General features: G+C 40.6%; 1 protein-coding gene across 3 annotated transcripts in view; it reads left to right on the top strand.

Moving 5' to 3' along the window:
* The window catches only part of elovl5 (ELOVL fatty acid elongase 5), a 112,681-nt gene that overhangs the window by 24,066 nt on the left and 66,229 nt on the right, over positions 1-22,386 (top strand). The window contains exon 2 of one of the 3 annotated variants that reach the window (XM_072560338.1): positions 4,347-4,494. The exons of the other annotated variants lie outside the window; for them this stretch is intronic. The gene's annotated coding sequence lies outside the window, so the exon portion shown is untranslated. The remainder of the gene's footprint in view (positions 1-4,346; positions 4,495-22,386) is intronic. 3 annotated transcript variants of the gene reach the window in all.

Below are 22,386 nucleotides of genomic sequence, written 5' to 3' on the forward strand. Positions count from 1 at the left end.
CACAGTCCAAAAATGTGCAGGTTAGGTGAATTGGCTGTGCTGAATTGCCCGTAGTGTTAGGTGAAGGGGTAAATGTAGGGGAAAGGGTCTGGTGGGTTGCTCTTCAGAGGGTCGGTGTGGACTTGTTGGGCCGAAGGGCCTGCTTCCACACAGTAAGTAATCTAATCTAATCAGAAATGTTATCTCAAGGCTTTTCACAAAAAGGATGAGGCATGAACCCAGAAGTAAAAGTTTCTTTTTAAATATAGTCATTCTATGACTCTATATGGGCATCTCTGTCACATCAATGCCAAGATCACTGGCAAGCCCAGCTTTTGTTGTCCATTCTTAATTGTCCTTGCAGAGGTCATGGTGAGTCACCATTTTGAATCGCTGCAGTCTTTCTTATCTTGATTCTTCCTACAGAAAAGAGCGGCACTGAAAGAACAGCAGAGTAGTTCCACATCTGGATGGTGTGTGGCTTGGGGGGAATCGCATGTGATGATTTGTTCCATGCTGCTTTTGTCCTTCAGTGTGGTGGAGGTCATGAGTTTGGAAGATACTGTCACAGGAGCCTTGGTGTTTACTGCAATTCATTTATTAGATGTTGCATACTGCTCATCAGAAGTGGTAGGGGGAACTGAATGCATAAGGTAGTGGATGTGGTGCCGATTGAGCAGCTGCCTTGTTCTGGATTGTGTCAAATTTTTTGAGTATTGTTGGAGCTGCTGTCATCCTGCCAAGTAGGGAATATTTCATTAAAATTCCTGATTTTAGCTTTTTAGATGGAGGATAGAGGGAGGTGGGAGTAGGGGAAGTCCACTCTCTCTCTGATTGAACAATGCTTTTTGTCCACATCATCTTCATAACCCTGTACACCACAGGCAAATAGAAATATATCAATGTTAAACATACTCAAAGGCTGAGGCTCCACAGCCTCCTGTAGTGGAGAATTCCAAAGATTCGAAACCCTCTCAATAAAATTTCTTCTCAACATGAATTTGTGTAGCATCCCATTTGTTTTTAAATTGTGTTCCTGGTTCTGGACTCCCCAACCAGGGGAAGCATTACCTGAATCTACCCTGTCTCTCCCTTTTGTAGGTTCCCCTTAAGCATTTTGTGGGTTTCAGTTAGATGACCTCTCATTCTTCAAAACTGTCGACAATACAGGCTTAGTTTGTTCAATCTCTCTTTTTAAGTGACAATGTCAGTATCCCAGGAACCAGTCTGATGAGCCATCACTGAACCAGCTTTGGGTTGTTATCACATGAGAGGTTCATTTCTCACGTATCCACAATATTATTATGGTTGATCCAGTTCAGTTCCTGATCAATGCTAACCCCAAGGATGTTGGTGGTTTGAGACTGAGCGACAGCTGTGGAGATTACAGGATGATTTGACAGAGTTGTTCAAAATGAAGAAGGGAGTGGACACAAAAGAGAGAAGGGACATAAATATAAAATTAGATTTTGGACGTAGCAGAAATGTTTTGAGATCGGGTCTATAAGGCTGTGGAATAACTGTTGGATTAAGAAGTGGAACAGATGCATGTTTGTACTTAAGAATGGGTGGCTAAGTGTTTGAAAGAAGATGAAGAGATATAGGAAAGGTTTGGGAATTTTGGATTCGGGCTTTCATTTGTGTGGAGAGTAGGCATGAGCAACATTCACTCAAATTTGCTTTTAGTGTTTGTGGTAGATTTATTTAAGTGCATGGTTCCTTCAAAGTTTTGTGTGGTTACACATCTGAAAGGACCAATTTTCCTGTGGGTGAGGAATACAAGAATCACTGGAGCACCATCATAAACTCCAAATGATTTAATTCCATGGAGTAACTTTCACGTAATTCCATATGATCCTGGCAGAAAGATAATACAGTATTTCTGAAAGTGTTGCATTCCCTCAGTACTGCATTGAAATATAAAGCAGATTATATGCTTAAACTCTGGAGTGGTACTTAGAATTTATGTAAATTAGGACCCAATATCACTGAGCCTAACTTATAGTGTGAGAATTCAAATAGAAATGATTTACATTTCTGTAGCACTTTTATCTACAAGGTGCTTAACAGAAATGTATTCAAAGAAAATTCAACATTGAGCCACTCAGGATATATTCGGGACAGGTAGCCAAAAATGCAGTCAAAGGAGTTGGTTTTAAGGAGGATCTTAAAGCAGGAGAGAGGGAGAGATTCATCAGATTTGTCCTGGAGTGACAAACATCAGTTACAAATTGGAGAGGTTCAGGCTGTCTTCTTTGGAGAAGAGCAGCTTGAGAGGAGACTTGATAGATAAATTGCAACGAGTCAAATTTAAGTAACTCAAAACTCTAATTTTGACAAAGTTGTCAGTTGCTCCCACTCTGATGCCTGTGATAAGGAAAAGATACCTCTGGTACCTATGAATTAGCTGACCTTGTTGATAACCAACTGGATTGGAGTTACGCTGTGCTAGAGAGTGAAATCACGGTCAAGGTTGTACCATTTGGCTCCAAATAACGTTATTAATTCACATGAAACCGGACTGGTTGGTTCATGCTGTTTTACCAGATTGCTCTTTAATATTTGTAGATGAAAACATACAATGGTGCACAGTGAAGGTAGGAATGTATCATTGCTGTGTTCTGCACCGACCTGGATGGCACTTAAAAATTGCTGAAGAGATGCTCCTGGATTTTGTACTGCAGCACAAAAACACAAGAAACATGGATGACACAGCGACTTGTCTGAAGACAGCATGCAAAGCAGAATAAGATTCTGTTTTCCTGCTAACTCCTAACCTTTTTTCAATGCCTTTTACTGGACAAGGTCAGGTGATTTTAAGGCATAGTTCATATACTCACAGCATCAATGTATTTTCAGTTGGTTTTCTTTTTGACATAGAGCACACTTGAAAGCTAATCAAGCCATGCAGGGGCTTTCCTGTGACCTCAAAGTTCCACTCCTCATGGAATTTTGGGAAGTTAGGGAGGAAGTTCCTGGATTTTGATCCCGTGACATTGAAGGGACAGTAATATATTTCCAAGTCAGGACAGTGAGTGGGTTGGAAGAGAACTTGTAGGTGGCGATGTCCCCATGTATCTGCTACCTTTGCCCTTGTGATTGTTAGAGGTCATGGGTTTGGAAGGTGCTACCTGAGGACTCTTAGGTGAATTTCTGCAGAGACACATACATTGTACACACCGCTGCTACTGTGTGTTGGTAGTAAAGAGAATGAATGTTGAAGGTGCGAGATGGGGTGCCCATTAAGTGGACTGCTTTGTTCTGGATAGTGTTAAGCTTTTTGAGTGTTCTTGGAGCTGCACCCAACCAGACAAGTGGGTAATATTTCATCACACTCCTTACTTGTACCTTGTTGATGGGGGACAGACTTAGGGGAGTCAGGAAGTGAGATACCCGCTGCAGTATTGCTAGCCTCTGACCTTCTGTTGTGGTTATATGATTGGTTCAGTTCAGTTTCTGGGCAATGGCAACCCACAGGATGTTGGTAGTATGGGATTCAGCAATGGTATTACGACACAGTGGTGAACCCTGCTGTTAATTAAACTAAATATCGCCTTGTAATATGTTAAAATATGAATGACAGAGAACTCCCAAATTCCTCTATTTAAAGAAAATAATACCAATTTATTCTTTAACTCTAAAAGTGAACATTAAATAACAATTATTCACAACTCTAAGGGCCTCCTTTCTCTTAACTGCTTATTATCTGCCTCCAACACTATGACAGTATACAGTTCCAATAAAACACTAACTAAAATTATATCAACTTAATTTCAAAACCATACAGCTGCTGTTGTGTTTGGTGTCTTTCTTCTTTCGGCTGAAGATCTCCCTGGGTCGTTGTCTTTTTTTTACTGCGAATATGTTTCGCATGAAAAGGTACCTTTGATAGAGAGTGTTTCAATATCTTGGGTCTTTCTCAATCTCAGTTACACTGTCAGATTTTTAAAACGCCTGTCTTTTTTTATACCCTCAACATCGGATCGTCTCATTGGTTTGATGTTGACAAAACAATAAATTCAAACTTGGTTGGGTTTTAGTGTCCTGAGGCATAATTTAAACTGATTGGTTAAATTCGAATTGTTGTCAAAACAGAAACCAACTCAGGTATCCATTTCACAGCCAAATGTTACATACTTTCAATTTTCCAATACACTCTGAGACTGCTAGCTACTCATATACACAGGTGCTTGTAATCTCTCAGTGCAGAACAGCATTCACCATCTCTTAAGAGGTACAGTACATGCCTTCAAATTTATAACAAATGGTAATGCCATTGACTGTCAAGGGGCGATGGTTGAATTCTCTCTTGAAGGTGGTTATTGATTGGCACTTTCATGGTGTGAATATTATTTGTCACTTGCCAGCACAATCCCAGATGGAGTATACATCTTGCTGCATTTGGATGTGGACTGCTAATTGGGCAATCATCAGCAAACATTCCCACTTCTGACCTTATGATGGAGGAGCAATCATTGAAGCAAACTATTGATGTTTTGAGATCTCGGAACAGAGGTAGGCCATTCGTTCACCCCGAGTTTCCTTTCCCTTTATATTATAAATGATCTACATATTTATCCACCTTTTGAGCCATGACCCTTAATATTCCTGATCAATAAAAACGTATTGATTTAAATTTTGATAATTTAGTTGACCCACAGCATTCACAACTTTCTGTCAGATTGAGTTTCAGATTTGAGCCACACTTTGTGTAAATAAGTACTTCTTGATTTCACTGTTGAATTGCTTAACTCATGTTACAACTCCAGGAGTCTACAATTTATGAAAATCTAACTTACAAACACTCAACTTGTCAACATGATCCCATCCAGGGGTGTGATTTTAAATATCCGACATTTGAACATTTCCTGTATTAATGAATAACTACTTTATGTTGCATTGTTCCGACTTAGGTGCAAATAGACTTGCGGATGAACTCTAGAATGAAACCCATTTGTAACCTGTGGACCTATGTATCTTGATTTCTTGCGCTCATGGAAGTGGTTTCTCTGTCTCTACCCTGTTGAATCGATTTATTATTTTGAAGTTTCCTAATCTAAGAACATGACTACCATAAATAATTTTTTTTCTCTTTACTGGGTGTTATTGCAATCCAGTTACAAACACCACTTTTTAAAAATTTACTTTGTGTTTTCTCCTACTCCTGGGTAATTGGCTTTCCCTGGTGACCTGGTACCTTCCAATATTTGCTGGGAATTACAAGGTATATTGTTACTTGCTGTTTTTTTTGATGGTTGCAGTCTTCCATGCTGTTACAACTGTCATAGGTTTTTGGTGAATATTCTCAAGGGCGTTATGCCACCAGTCACTCTTTAATTTGACCTTGCATTTTGTGAAATTGTTTGTGTAATGTGATCTTGCAACTCCTGAACTTGCTTGAGTATTGCAACCATGCATCCCTTTCAGCCGTCAGTCCTGTAATGTGACATTACAATCCCTATAATTAGTGCTATAATGTGACCTTGTAACCCCAGCAGTCAGTCTTGTAATATGACCTTGTACTCCCCTGCAATCATTGCTGTAGTGTAGCATTGCATCCCTGGAGTGAGGCCTTCATGTAATCACACACTCCTGCTGTCAGTCTGTAATGTGACCTTGCATCCCTGTAGTCATAGAGTCATAAAGATGTACAGCACGGAAACAAACCTTTTGGTCTGACTCGTCCATGCCAACCAGATATCCTAAATTTATCTAGTCCCATTTGCCAGCACTTGGCCCATGTCCCTTCCTATTCATATATCCATCCAGATATCTTTTAAATGTTGTAATTGTAGCAGCCTCCACAATTTATCTGGCAGCTCATTCCATATATGCACCACCCTGTGCGTGAAAAGGTTGCCCCTTAGGTGCCTTTTATATCTTCCCCCTCTCACCCTAAACCTATGCCCTCTAGTTCTGGACTCCCTCACCCCAGGGAACAGACCTTGTCTATTTACCCTATCCAGACACCTCATGATTTTATAAACCTCTGTAAAGGTCACCCCATAGCCTCCAATGCTCCAGGGAAAACAGCTCCAGCCTGTTCAGCCTCTCCCCATAGCTCAAACCCTCCAACCCTAGCAACATCCTTGTAAATCTTTTCTGAACCCTTTCTAGTTTCATAATGACCTTTCTATAAGCAGGGGACCAGAGTTGCACAAAATATTCCAAAAGTCAGTTCTGTAGTACAGCATTGCAACCCTTGCAGTCAGTCTTGTGGCATTTTAACCCTGGTAGTCTGTCCTGTAATGTGATTTCACATTCGTGCAGTCAGTCCTGTAATGTAACATTGAGACCTAAGAGCAGGAATAGGCAATCTGTCCTTTGAGTCAACTAGTTCCTGCTTGGGGAGGATAGAAGAAAGCTAGCATTTCTATCTGGATTTCTATGCTAGGAAGTTAGCATTTCTGTCTGGATACAAGGTCCATTCGATACACATTGTCATGGAGCTGAGCTTTGGGAAGGGAGAAGATGGTAGAAAGCCATTTTAGTATTGGTTTACATGGTTCCCAAGGTAACCCTGAAATTCTAGACAAAGGTCAGGTGCAGCCCTGTGAGAGGCAGAGAGTAGGAGATAGAGGCAGCCAGTCCTAGCCCTGAAGCAGAGAGCGAATGTTGGTTTTATTGTTCATTGTGCAGACTGTGGCTGTGAGCTAATGCTCTGGTGGAAGGGACAGAATCTGTGAGGATTCTGGAATTAGAAGTTAACCAACCGGCAAAGGAAAAAGGAAGTAGGCCATTGGGGATAGAGAATTAATTTGGACAGGATCTGGGAAAATAAAGTGTGAAGTTAAGGGATGGTGTAAAATATAATGGTGGCGTGTGATTGTTAGTCATTTTAAAGGTCCTATAGGGAATCTTTCCCCCATTTAAAGTATAAAATTCCTATTAACGAGTGTTACTTTTGATTTGTTTGTTGTAGTAAAAGTCTTAAAACTTGAGCTGTTGTTCTGTGATCCTTTAAGTAATTGGAAATTCAAATATAATGTTGGGGTTCTGTTCGCCGAGCTGGGACTTTGTGTTGCAGACGTTTCGTCCTCTGTCTAGGTGACGTCCTCAGAGCTTGGGAGCCTCCTGTGAAGCGCTTCTGTGATGTTTCCTCCGGCATTTATAGTGATTACTATAGTGATCACTATAACTGCTGGAGGAAAGATCACAGAAGCGCTTCACAGGAGACTCCCAAGCACTGAGGATGTCACCTCGACAGGGGACGAAACGTCTGCAACACAAATTCCCAGCTCGGCGAACAGAACCACAACAACGAGCACCCGAGCTACAAATCTTCTCACAAACTTTGAATTCAAATATATTTTTTAAAGTTATTGGTATTTCAGGGATCGTACAATGATCAACGAATGTTGAACACAATAACAAACAAAACCCCATTTTAACGTGTATTTCATTTACAATGACTTCTAACATCAGGTTTCCAATAATTCCAGAGTAAATCTGAAGCATGAATGACTATCAGCAGCTTTGGACACTGCATTTATAATTTATTTAGGCCAACAATGTAAAGCTGCTCACTTTCTGTTAACAGTTCACTTTGAACATGGCAATGCATGTTGTCTGTACATTCGCTGGATCTGTGAGCAGGGCTGAGGAATGTGTAAGGATCAGAGAGGAATGGCATTTTGGGTTGATTCCTTTATGATGATGATTGCCTGCAGTTTCTATGGTAACGGAGGTTGGTTGCATTCTCTTGCTCCTGAGATGATGCACGGTTTTAAAAGTTAAGATATGCCTCACAGCTTTTGTCCTGACTTCTGGGAAATAAAATCCCAAATGAAGCAGTTTAGTCTCATGGGTGATTTCTTTCACCTCTTTTTTTTGTTGTGGGTCCCTTTCCGGTTACTTTGGGAACAACAGATTAGAGATGATTTAGAATAGATGTGCACCACTGGGGAGGTGGACCGACTCTGTCTCTGAGCTGCAGCTTCAGATCTCCACCCTCCGACTCCATGGCTGGGTTCATAACGCAGTCAAACAAGGGTGACTATCGACCTGTAAAGGTCCTTCTAGTACATACCGATGGCAGATAAGAACAGAGCAGAGTGTTTCCTGGTCAGCAGTATGTTGGAAACAAACTTGGAGCCTCTGTCATCACTATCCATAGCTCCAGAGTACTACATACATGTAAAAGAATATGTTGCCAAGCAACCACAGACTCCCTGAAGTGAACTGCAACACACCACCACAGCTCAGAGGATGGGTGGCCACTTAACTGTTTATATATTTACGTCCAGCTGCCAATAGGGAATATAGTTAGACATTCTCTTATGTAACCACTTCAGACTCCCTTCCTTAGAGCCCGGCTCCACTCCACTCCCTGGTTGCACTACTTTATTCGCCTTCTTGCCTGTTGTATTTGAATTTCATGATGACCATCTGACCAGAAGACTGCATCACTTAGGCTGTCTATTTCCACGTCGATGAGGTTGGTTGCAGTACCCTGCCACAGCTCATCTGCTGTTGCACCCCCCCATCCCCACCTTTATGACCACAAATTGACTATTCTGACCGCACCCTTGGCTGCATGTCTTCCACATCCTATCTTCTTTAAGGTAAACCTGAGGTCACCTGTGCTGCCCGTGTACTGAATCATCCCCAATCCCATTCACCCCTTTGCTTTCTGACCAAATTGGCTTCCAGTTAAGCAATGCCCTGATTTTAGAATTATAGAATTCCTACGTGCCACAAGAATTCATTTGCCCATCGAGGCTATACCCACCATCCATATAGCATCCAGACCAACCCCTCTGTAACCTGGCATTTACCATGACTAATCCATCTAACCTGCATATCCTTGGACACTACAGGACAATCTAGTCTGGCCAGTTCGCCTAACCTGCACATTTTTGGCCTGTGGGTGGAAAGTGAAGCAGACACAGGGCGATTTTGCAGACTCCCACAGACAGTCTCCTGAGGTTGGAATCGAACCCGAGTGCCTGATGCTGTGAGGTAGCTATGCTAACTCTGCCACTGTGCTGGCCGTAAAAAAAAACAATCTGCTCAGACATGTTGTAGCATACATCTGGAGGAGGTGGAACTTGAACCCAGACCTCTTAGTCAAGAGGTACCAACATTACCACTGCACTATTAGATCCTATTTTCCAACTTGTCAACCTTGTTTTCAAATCCCTCAATGGCATCATCCTTCCCTCCCTCTGTAACCACTGCAGCCCTATAGTCCTCTAATATATCCACACTCTTCTAATTCTGGACTCTTATCATTGCTTATGTTGGCCAACCATTGCAACGGACGTCCAAACCAGTGTTACCAATTTGATTGCATTATAGTTCAGGTGATGTGTCAGAAGGCACAGTTCATGCTGTGCTCAAGTGGATAATTATACAGATGTTACTTTGTGTTGTACATACAGTGCTTTCAATTAAGTAACTTGCTACGCTTGTCTTTGTTGCATTGTACAAGACAGTAGTTATCAACAGTCTTTTTTATTCTGTTCAAAATTTGTGCCATTTTGTCTCTTAGATACATTTAAAATGTAACTTTTTAATACATAAATTTTGTGTGCTGTCCAAAAGGCATCAAATACCTCTTGATTTGCTAAAGTAATTTGCAATGGACTCCTGTAAACCTAGAACCTTCAAAGATTTGATAAAATCTTCTAAAGAAGAGTTTTGATGGACTTGAAATGTTAACTCTGTTTCCCTCCGTCCACACACACTGCCAGAGCTGCTGAGTTTCTCCAGCACTTTTTGGTTTTAGTTTATATCTCCAGCATCTGCAATATTTTGCTTTTATATCATTGGATTAGGGTTTGGTAACTATGTAAAGCATGCCATAATTTAAAAAAAAACTTTTCATGGGGAGCGTTGTGGGCAAGGCCAGGATTTAAACATAATCTCCAATTATCCATGACCCAGTGGTATAAGTTTGAACTCCAAATGATGTAGGTACTCTTATAATCCTGACAGGGACAAGGATCCTGACAAAGATAGACAGCTGAGAATGGGAATGGAACTTGAGTGTGGCTCAATGTCTAGGGTTATACATGACTGTTTGGGGGTAAGAGAGTGTGCTGAAGTGTACCTGACAGGGAGTCTCAGTTTTCAAGCAGGTAGGCAAGAGAGGAATTTGGTGGATAATGAAGGAAGAAATTAATATCCAGAAAAGTATAAGACCTAATTGTCATCAGAATTTTGGCTGCTGTGCAGCTGTAACTCTGCTGTGTTGGAATACACAGATTATGGACCAGTAGAGAATATAACTGTAAAGCACTAATGGAATAATGGTCTTTATGTCTAGATTATAAATAAAAGTGAGTAGAAGGCATGATTCAGCTGCACAATGCCTTGCTTATAAACCTTACTGGGCGTACTATGAATTGTTCTCGGTATCAGATCTTAACCAAGAATATATTGACCTTGGGATAGAGTGTGGTGGTGGTTTGTCACAGTGCCAACTAGATTCCAAGAATTATGCTATTGGGTGCAAATAAATAAGTTCAGTCTGCGTTGCCTACCTGTTTTTTTTTCTGATCCACCTGTTCAGAAATGTTATTGCACACTGCTGGAGCAGGTGGGACATGAACCTGGGCCTCCACGTCTAGTGGTAGGTACATTACCAGTGCACCCAAAGAGGGCTCACGGTCACTGAACCATTGAGAGCTAATGATATTATCACTGTATCAGAGCAAACGATTTGATGGTTTAAAGATCTCCAACTCCATTTTAACTAGTATCACTTGAGGCATGAAAGCTTCTATAAAGCCTAAGAGCTTAATTTTGGCCCAGACATTAATATGTCTGTTATTGAAATATTTGAACATAATAACCATCTGTAATAAATGTCTGACTGGTTCTTCAATACCACAATATCATGTCTAGTTTATTATTTTACAAGAGATAACGGAAGTGTTGTCACATCGTGTAAAATATCTTATGGGGGCAAAATCTCAAATCAAGCTGTACTCCCCAGAACTTGATACTGACGATATTAAGGGAAGAGACAGGATGGATTGGAAAAAGTTATATTGGCTTGTTGTAGAATCTAGGACTGGGGGCAATGTCTGATAATTAGAGCCAGACCCTTCAGCAATGAGCAAGCTAACACTATCTAATTCAAAGGGCTCTAGCGATTTGGAACTAACTCAGTTCTGCAAATTGCACTTGGCTCAAATTCAGTTGTTAATTTTAAAACTCAGGTAATCAGATTTTTGTCAACAGTAGTTATATGGAATTAGGTTGCACATTGTTCAGGATTTCATTGAAGGAGCAGAAGCTTAGTCTTGAGGAGCTAAATGGCTTACCTTTGTTCCTATACTTTATCGTGCATTTCAATTTTACTCACTCTTTTGATATGCACTTGCTGTTTGAGCAAAGTTCTGAAAGGAAGTTCTCCTGTGAAAGAAACGAGCTCCTATTGTATTGGTAACCAAAAGATGAAGGCAAAAATCACTTTCCAACTAGATTTTACTCCCTATATCGTAAAGATGAAATCTAGCAGGATCTTAGTTTAGATCACAGAGTAAGCTTCTACCAGACTACATAAACATATTAGAAAATAAATACAGAGGTAGGTCTCTTGAGTCTGCTCCGACATTCAATAAGATCGTGGCTGGTGTTAAGTGCACCACTTTCCTGTGTGCTACCCATAACCTTTGATTGCCTTGATGATTAAAAAATATCTAACTCATCTGTGAATATATTCAATGTCGCATCCTCCATTGCTCTATGTGAAAGACCATTCCAATGATTAATGACCATCTGAGAGGAACCTCTCCATTATTCACATCTTAAAGAGGAGAGCCTATATTTTGAAGTTGTGGCTTCCTACTTCTAGATTCTTCCATATGAAGAAATATTCTCTCAGCATCCACGCTGTCAAGCTCCATGGTGTTTTGATAAAATCATCTCAATAAGATAATCTCTTATACTCCTCTCTTAGGATGGCACGGTGGCGCAGTGGTTAGCACTGCTGCCTCACAGCCCCAGGGTCCCAGGTTCGATTCCAGCCTCGGGGTGACTGTCTGTGCGGAGTTTGCACATTCTCCCTGTGTCGGCGTGGGTTTGCTTCGATTTCCTACCGCAGGCCAGGTGAATTGGCCATGCTAAATTGCCCATAATGCTAGGTGCATTAGTCAGAGGGAAATGGGTTACTCTTCAGAGGGGTGGTGTGGACTGGTTGGGCCGAAGGACCTGTTTCCACACTGTAGGGAATCCAGTCTAGACTTCTAAACTGCAACTAGTATAACTCCAACCTGCTCAACCTTTCAACGCAGGAATCTCACTAGTGCTTCCAATACAAGTACATCCATGTTAAATAAGATGACCAAGCTGCACACAGTACTGTACTCCAGGTCCTGTACCGTTATAAGAAGACCTCCTGATCTTCCTTCACCAAGTAAGGATTTGACTGTTAGAATCTGAGTCGAAAAGTGTGTTGCTGGAAAAGCACAGCAGGTCAGGCAGCATCTGAGGAGCAGGAGAGTCGACATTTCAGGCATATCAGAAATCTGAGCTTGATTGTTATTAAATACTCTGAAAACTTTTAAATTTGAAATAGCTATGTTCGATGAAATCACTCTGCTGTTCAGGACTGGCATACTCCATGTTGCATGATAGTTTATCTTTGGACCAGCTTTCATCTGTGTTGACATGAGTTACCCTTCAAATGCACTCATCGTCAGGATAATTATTAAGAACAACAATATAAACCACTTTACCACTTTCCTAATTCTTAACAATAATGTTAATTCGAGAACCCTTACTGTTGTTTCTTCTAATATTTTCTAACTTGGCTCAGACCAGGAATCACTCTTTTAAGTCTGGGTGTCTGAATCATCCATTATGTTTATTGTTTCATGCTGTGTCTCATTATTTATTTTGTTGTTTTGGAGTTCATAAGTTTCATTGAGTTTTTGTGAAAGTAAAATCTATGCAAAGGCCTTAACAGTACGCACTTTACAGGTACTGACATTAATACCTACAGGTGAAAGTGGGTACTGCAGATGCTGGAGATTAGAGTCAAGATTAGAGTAGTGCTGGAAAAGCACAGCAGGTCAGACAGCATCCGAGGAGCAGGAGAATCAACGTTTCGGGCAAAAGTCCTTCGTCAGGAATGAGGAATTAATACCTGCAAACAACTCTTCCAGCAAGAAAGTGCGCATTTAAGTTTATAGCCCATTTAGCTGATCCTCTCTTTTTACAACATTCAGTTTAGGTCTATGAACAGCTTTGCATGATCGTTTTAGTTCAGAATCAGACAACCAATCCTAAAATCTGATCCCTAAATTTGTGAGATCTTGTTTTTGACGATGTGTAATAAGTTTAGGTTTAGAACAGCCTGCTTTTAATTTGTAGGTGATGGTCATTCCACTTTGACTGCCAAGCATTGTTACAATTTGGGCTTCCCCACTGCACTTTGTTCATGCTTGCAACAGCATGGCAAAGGGACCCATATCTCCTGTGAACTGAAACTTACTGTGTTTCATATTGTGCACTTCACTAGGATTGACAGTTCTGATAGATAGAAAAACAGCATGCTGTCAAATTATATATTTCAAGCCAAGCTGTAAATATTGTTGACTGTATGGGATAGGTTTAAACAGAAGTAGTACAAAGTAATTAAGTTTCTAAGAGAAGTCTTTGCTGGCCTCTGCAATGAATACCAAATCACTTTGTATCTTCCAGTGAGAACTGGCTCAGTTTCTGGTTGGGAAGAGATCAGTTTGTCCAGGAATAGATTCTGTGTCTTAAATATCTGGGATAGTGCAGCCTTCTGGGATTACATTGAGTCACAAAAGGGAAATTTTCCAAATTTTGCTCCCTAATCACATGACTGTGGGTGGGTAGATAGCATTATGATTGTAAATGACAGCTTTTTCCTGTTCAACACTTACATAATAATACTTGTTGTTCAGATTCATTAGACTGAACCTCCGTACAGCACTCCTTACTACATCAGTGTAACATTTCGTACATGGCTTACATCAGTCAGCTTGAGTTTGTATAAGATTGTCATTTATAGTTGAATTAAACCAGTGTTGTGCAGTAGATCCGTGGCCACTCAAACAAAGTAAAATTGTCAAGCTAATTTTAGAAGCAATCGCCTGAATTTATTTAACTCTTTTGGCATAGATAACATCTGGGTACTTTACAGAAGCATAATGAATAAAGATAAGTTATGTTAGGAGAGCTTAGTCAAAGGTGTGCACAAGAGACTGGAATTAGAGAAACAGACTTCAAGGGACGCTTGTATAGTTTGAGAGATAGGGAGAAGAGTATAGAATGATTTGACACGAAGAAAGAGGATTTTAGGATTTAAGTGGCTTCCAATATCCCCAACAGTGCAGGTCACCAAGTTGTTTAGATGGACTTCAGTAAAGCCTTTGACAAGGTTCTGCATGGTTGACTAATTAGTAAAGTTAGATCGCATGGGATTTCAGGTGAGATTGTCAACTGGATACAACATTGGCTTGATGGTAGGAGACAGAAGGTGGTGGGTGGAGTTTTGTTTTTTGGACTGGAGTCCTGTGATCAGTGGTATTCCACCGGAATGGGTACTGGATCCACTCTTGTTTATCATTTATGAAAACGACTTGGATGAGAATATGGGAGATATGGTTAGTACATTTGCAGATGACACCAAAAGATAGCGAAGAAGGTTATTTAAGTTTGCAAAGAGAACTTTATTACTTGGGTCAATGGGCTAAGGAGTGGCAGAAGAAGTTTAATTTGGGTAATATGAGGTATTGCATTTTGGTAATACAAACAAGGACAGCAGTTTTTCAATTGTTGGTAGAGCCCAGGGTAGTGCTGTAGAACAGAGACACCTAGGGGTTCAGGTACATAATTCTTTGAAATTTATGACACAGGTAGACAGGATGGTTAAGAAAGTGTTTGGCACGCTTACCTACATTGCTCAGATCTTTGAGTATAGGGGTTAGGATGTCATGTTGAGGTTATACAGGACATTGGTGAGGCCTGTCCTGGAATACTGTGTGCAGTCTGGTCACCCTGCTATAGGAAGGATATTGTTAAACTGGTGAGTGTTTGGGAAAGAATAGGATGTACCTGGGAATGTAGGGTTTGAGTTATAAAGATAAACTGGGATTTTTTTACTGAAGGAGGTTGAAAGCGGCATAGATAAAGTGAACAGCAAGGGTTTTTCTCTCTAGGTTGGGGGAGTTTAAAATTAGGTGAAAAGCAAAAGTTTTGAAAAGGATATGAGGGGCAACTTTTTTACACAGAGAGTTCATGTGTGGAATGAACTGCCAAGGAAGTGGTGGATGTGAGTACAGTTACAACATTTAAAAGACATTTGGATAAGTGCGTGAATAGGAACAATTTGGAGGGATATGGTCCAAATGCATACAAGTGGGACTGGTTTAGTTTGGGAACATGTTTAGCATGGGCTAGTTAGACTGAAGGGTCTGTTTCCATGCTTTACGACTCTATAAGTGAATTTTAACTCCCCTTTTCTCGCTATGCTAACATTTAATGTTTCTCTCACACCCAAAACTATTGTCATGTTCACTTGCTCTGAACATCAATAATAGAGCCATTCAAGTCTACAACACAGGAAAAGGCCCTTTGGCCCATCCAGCCTGCATTATTATAAACAAGTACTTCTCTGACTATTAATATTTTCATGATTATTTCTCCACTGGCCGTTCATTTTCTTATTCCTTAATGTCAGTTATGTCATTCTGAGCACTAATTTCCTCACATTTCTATTATTAGTCATAGAGATGTCATAGAGATCATTCCGAAGATTAAAAAGCTATTTATGACCTCTCCTAATTTCTTCAACCTCTATGGGCTGTAGACATCTACACTGTGGATATTTAAAAAAAAGCCAGTAATCAATCTTTCCCTCTGCACTTTCAGCATTTCTGTAATTGTTTCAATTATCTAGTCTTCTCTCACATCGAAGACTCCAACATGTCCAATATGAGAAGCATTATAAAGTGTAAGATGCTGTTGTCAAGCTGTGAAGAGTAATTCAGAATATTAGCCAAGTGCTGAGTGGATGGTACAATGCTGCACTATTAACTTTTAATAAATAGGATCATATGTTCTTGGGGAAGCACTTCCTACTGTCTCAGAGGTCCGACTTGCATCTAAGTTCAAGAGCTGACTTTCTGCTCATATACAGGCAATTGACAAGTGAGTATTAAAAAGGATATAAATTTGCTTTTACATAATAGAACAAATTTGCTGTAAATTACTGGAAGAACAGAGTGAAACCTTTCTCTAGCATTTCTTTATTACAATGAAAAGATTATTTTCACCTTATCCAATTTCAAAGGTCACTCCATTTTCTGGGCTGTTACCCACTGTAGGCAGAAATCTGTGACCAGCTATAGCTTTAATGATGATTAAACAAAATCTTCTCGGCACTCTGACCTGTTTCAATCAAATCATCTGTTCTAAACTCCAGTGGATATAAGTCGAGTGTTTTCCAATCCAGGTATTAGTCTGGTAAACCGCTGAAATGCCTTCAGCACTTTACATTTGCCCTTATATAAGGTGACCAATATTATAAATAGTATCCTAGAACACAGAAATGCATCAACTGAATTGGTGGAATGGTCTACTTTGTAATTCACTCATTACAGAAAAAGGTTTCTTCCTTGTGTCACCATTTTTTTTTGCTATTCACTTTCAGTCTGTACCCTCTGGTTATCAAATCTTCAGATTACAAACAGTTCCTTCTCATTTACTGTATCTAAACCTCATTACTTTAGACATCTCTGTCAAATATCCTCTTCTTTCTGTTAGGAGAACAATCCCATCATCTCCACTCTTATCTGCACTACAGCAATCCCTCATCCCAGGAGCCTCTCCGAAACCTAAAGTGTCATGCCCAGAATTGGACACAGTACTCTAACTAGTTTTAATTAGCACAACGTCCTGGCTTTTGTAATTTGTACTGTTTATTTATGAAGTTGGGAATCCCTATATCTGTTTTGCTAACCTGTCCTAACCTCTTGAGAGATTTTTACACAAGCACTCCAGATTTCCGTTTTTGCAGCTCCTTTACAATTGTAGTATTTAGGATGCATTGTCTCTCTCTGTTCTTCCCACCCTAAGGACTCACCTCATACTTCTCTGCCATTGCTCTGTTCCACTAGCCTGTCTGTATCCATTTGGACGAGGCAAGATTAGAGTGGTGCTGGAAAAGCAGTCAGGCAGCATCTGAGGAGCAGGAAAATCAATGTTTTGGGCAAAAGCCCTTCATTTGGAGTCTATTAAGATCAGATAGGATGATTTAGCCTGGGTCCTTTTTAAAACTTGATCCCAGCTGCAAATTAAAAGTTCCGTGCAAGCGAAGAGGCCACCAAACGTTTTTTTGTATAAGTATATGAAATCTGTGCGCAATTAATCGAAAATGGCATTTTGAATGTCCATATGCCCATGGGGAAAAGATATATGGGGACTGTCACAGGAAAAATTATACACATAAGGCAGGCATCTTTATATGTTCAGGTAATTTTGTTTTGGCTGGTCAAAATAAGCAACCTGTTAGATTAATGTTCTGTTGACATGAGGGCAAAGATTAAAGTTGGAGTAAATTGTTTTTAGGGAACTATCATTGAAAATATTCCAATCATGGCTGTCATACAAATTCAGTTTGTATGCAACTTGTTTAATGCTTTGTCAAAATAATGTATTGAAGGTGGAGTCACAGTAAGCAGGATAGTCAAAAAGGCATTTGTTACGCTTGGCTTTATAGGCCAGTGCATTGAGTATAGGACTTGGAAGGTCATGTTGCAGCTGTACAGGACATTGGTTATGCCACTTTCGGAATTCTGGTCTCCCAGCTATAAGAAGGATGTTATTAAATTTGGAAGGGTGCCATAAAGATTTACAAGGGTATTGCTGGGATTGGAGGTTTTGGCTATAGGGAGAGGATGAATAGGCTGCGGCTGTTTTCCCTGGAGCTTCGGAGTTTGAGGGATGGCCTTATAGAGGTTTATAAAGTCATGAGGGGCATGGGTAGGATACATAGCCAAGGTGCTGTTCCCAACGTAAGGGGGTCCAAAGCTAGAGGGCATATGTTTAAGGTGAGAGGGGGAAGATATAACAGGGACCTAAGGAGGCAACCTTTTCACTCAGAGTATGGTGCGTGTATGGAATGAGCTGCTTGAGGAAATGGTGGAGGCTGGTACAATAACAACATTTAAAAGGCATCTGGATGGGTACATGAATAGGAAGGATTTAGAGGGATATGGGCCAAATGCTGGCAAATGGGACTAGATTAATTTTGGATATCTGGTTAGCATGGACGAGTTAGACCAAAGGATCTGTTTCGATGCCATACAACTCTATGGCACAGCTTTTATCAGTAATGCAATGTTGCTGATGAATATCACAAAAGAATGCTGCCTCTGTAATCTGTGTCAAGCAGCTGGTTATACCAGAGATTCTGGTCTCAGCCCGGAATCTGTATAATGTGATGGTTATGCTGCTATGGAGGATCAGGCTGAGATAAGCGATAAAGTCATACACACTTAGATGTGTGAACAGAATTCTCTTCCCTTGTAACAAAGCATCACAGAATGTCACACAACAGAATCGTAACTGCCTGACTGGACTGTGCCTCATCTGAAAATTACCTGATTATTGCATGACACAGAGTTACGGACTGCCCTAGATATCTTTTGGACTCAATGCTAACACTATCTCCTGTATCTAGAGGATCCCTTTATTACCAAGTGTTTATCTATCCTGATATTGGATAGTGGGCTCCAGAACCATAACAATGAAGCTCATTGTAAAGTGCACTGGACATATTTCCTAGATTTCTTGTCTGAGCTGAGAATCAGTATTATGACATGAGGCCAATTATTCAACAACACGCTGATTGCTTTTAACATTACACTTCATGTTTGGAAGGATCACACTTTCCAGTGATATTAAATCTTCTTCCTGTCATGCATGTAACACCAGAAAAAAGAACTTATTTGCAACAGCTTGGTCCATTGTAACCTTTAGACTGCAGTACCAACCGCACAGACAGTTTCACCAAGCAGTTGCTATTAGCTGAGATTAAGGAATTATTATTTGTGCAATATTATAGTCACTGTGCGACATTTAGTTCCATCCTCAGAGATGAGCTGGGAAGCCAGAGGCTGGGCCTGTTTAATTTGCTGGGAGCAATGGGGTGCAGGCCCTATCGCCTTTTTCTGCAGGATATCTATGAAAGCATCTATGCTTTTGTGTCCAAAACTTATAATGGCATCTAAGTTGAGGTTTTTTCTTCTTGTGGCTGATGCATATGTGGAGCAACAACTATGACTTTACATTCTGTGGATAAAACTGATCATTTTATCTGAAATCAAAAAAGAAATCATTGAATGCTTGCCACTAGGCCCATCATATCCATACTGACCCTCTATAAATCAACTCGCCCCACTCCCCCCATCTTTTCCCCAGAGCCCTGTAAATCTATCCTTTTCATATAATGATCCAATTTCCTTTTGAAAGCCATGATTGAATCTTCCTCAACCACATTCTCAGGCAGCACATTTCCAGATCCTGGATCAGTCGTTGCATAAAAAGGTTTTCCTGTGGTTCTTTTGCCATTCAGCATAAACCAGAATTCTCTGCTTTTTGACCCGCCCTCCAGTGGGAACGTTTTCTTCCCTATCTCTTCTGTCCAGACACCCTGTTCCTGAGTAGTGGAATCCATCGCTGTGGTACCACATTCTTACTTGTGAATCGGCCATTGAGTTGTTGTATGTTTTGTTGATGTTCTGGGTAACTTCTGTTTTGTTGTTTGTGCATCAGGTATTTGTATCCACCGTGGTTTGTGCAAATGCAGCCAAAACATTTCAGGAGCTGCATGTAAGTTTGAAGCCTGGGATGCTCCGAGTTCTAACTCTTACATAGTGTTTGTGAGTCTTTGTGAACGTTCAAGTCTGTTGACGATTAGGGTGTACTGTCAAAGTTTAAGCACATGGCTTTGAAGGGGTTGCCTGATTCCCAGTTAGTATTTGGACACATTTGTTGAGGCCTTAATGGATGGGGAGGCTGCACTGACTTGTTTCTATACAATAGTTTGTAGCCTTGCAAGGCGTTAGACTCCCTGCTCGATTGCTGGACCCATTGCGTTTCTGAGGACGTTGAAACCAATCTTAATCAATGGGCATCAGCATCCGTAGGCAGGTGCCTGAGAGATGTTGATACCATCTGAGCTTTTCCCACTAGTGCTATACAGCAGAATGAAGAATGGAAGCAGATCCTGTTGCATGAACATGCCGTAGTGCTTATTAGGATTCAGCACTTTATCCGGACAACATTGCATAGTGCAGCAAGGAAAGTTATTTGCTGTTTTTATGAAAGATCCTCATCGGTGCCCACAAGAGGCCAGAAGTGTGGTTCAACTGGACCTGTATTCACTTAGCACTGTAGCAACTCACCCAGGCTCTGTCAACAGCACTTTCCAAACCCCTGACCACTACCATCAGAAGAACAAGCACAGCAGATAGACGAGAGTACCACCACCTGCAAATTCCCCTGCAACTCACCCTGGCTTGGAAATATATCACAAATCCTTCACTGTGACTGGAACTGCCTTCCTACCAGCACGGTGAAGTTATATAAACCACAAGGTTTAAGGTGGTGCTCACCACTACCTTGACACAGAGAGCTGTGGGAGCAGAGTTTTTGTCTATATTTTTTATCAGTAGGGGAATCGAGGGTTATGGGGAAAGCGCAGGAAAGTGGACATGATGAATATTGGATCAGCTATGATTCTATTGACTGGCAGACCAGGCTCACTTAGCCGAACAGCCTTATCCTGTTTCTATACCATCTGTTCTTCTCAAGAACAATTTAGGACACAGGCAATAAATGCACTTACAAATCATGAAAGAATGTGAAATGAACTTGCTTATGCCCACTGAAGTGTTTGTGTTTGAATTGACGAATGCTTCAAATGACTTAATTATCCTGGGATTGTACCTTTTCTGAAGGACATGATGGTACAAGGTCAGCACATTGGTGTTGGCTGTAATGTTATTAGCATACAGTACTTTCTCAGTGGTTCAAATAAACAAGTAGCCATAGTGAGCAGTTGTGGTTATAATCATGCATCCAGGAACATTGTGGATATTACAATGGTTAGCACCTCGTGCTGTTTATGACCTCCTCTTCTGTAACATCCATAAATGCCCATGTTAAGTGCATTGGAGGTTTACTTGTTGGCTATCATAACCCATCTCACCAGGGTGAAGTCTCTGTTCATGCTGGTGAGACGGGTTATGATAGCAACAAATAAATTACTATCGGAGAATAGTATGCTTTGCTTCAGATGTATTTTTTCCATGAGAAACAAATTCTAAACAGTAAAATATATTACCAGATCCAGTAAATCTGAGCCAGGTAAGCATGGAAGGGACAACTTTAACATAGTTCTGTTTCTTCCTCAGAATAGCCTGTGAGTAATCCTTCTCATCTGTAGATATAACCAGAGTAAATTAACCTGCCGTAATGGCTGAGGGAGATCTTCATTCTCTTCCTCTCTCGCTGCCATTTCAGCAAAGTGCTGGCTAAATTCAGGCTAGCTGTTATCTTCCTATGTTTTCAGTGAACCGACATTAGCTGACTCCATTAATTCCCTCTGATAGCAACTTCAACTAATGTGAGGCAGCTGACACAAACACTCATGTATAAATATAAGGTCATAAGGTCATTTATAGCTGTACCCATGTAACACAGCGTCAGAGAACTGATAGTTGTTTTTGCTTCACTGGGCTCTTTTATTTGAAATTGGACACCTTCTTCCTCCTGTCGCTCCAAATAAGGCAGTTTGTGGAGACTGTGCTGATCTCCCATGTGGTTACCTCCTCCGCAGCATAACTCTGTGTATGTGTGAGTGTGTATACTTATTGGTGTGAGTGTCTATACGTATTGGTGTGTGTGCTTGTATATGTGGTGGATATGCCTTTCCCCTCAGTGAAAGGCCTTTCTCTGTTTTCTCCTGCTGTCTGTAGTAGCTTCGAGGGCCAGTACAGCCAGTCAAACAGCCATTCTTGTGCTCCAGATGGCATGTTCTGCACCTTGATTCATGCATGCACTGAGAATTATTTCTACAATGTGTGTTAATTAAAGGACTTAACAGGTGATTTCAGCACCATTATTGCAGGTTTCTTTTTTTTCAAATTAGTTGCTTAGCGACTCGTTGCTTATAACACTCCCTAGCTCCACAAAAATATTCCCTCATGGTGCAAGCCTAGAACCCATTTTAAAACCTTTTCTTGTCCCTCACGATAAGTTATACTCACTCTGACCTGAACTGATTTCTGACTTCGGTTTCTCTTGGCTATTCTTCATTATTAAAATGGTAGCTGTTGTCCTGTTTTGTGTTGTTTATGCTGAATCTTGTCTCAGGTGTGTTGACTGTTATGATCTTGTACATAAATTTGTTATTGT

This window comes from Chiloscyllium punctatum, chromosome 3, assembly GCF_047496795.1.
Source record: "Chiloscyllium punctatum isolate Juve2018m chromosome 3, sChiPun1.3, whole genome shotgun sequence".
Classification (NCBI taxonomy): domain Eukaryota; kingdom Metazoa; phylum Chordata; class Chondrichthyes; order Orectolobiformes; family Hemiscylliidae; genus Chiloscyllium; species Chiloscyllium punctatum.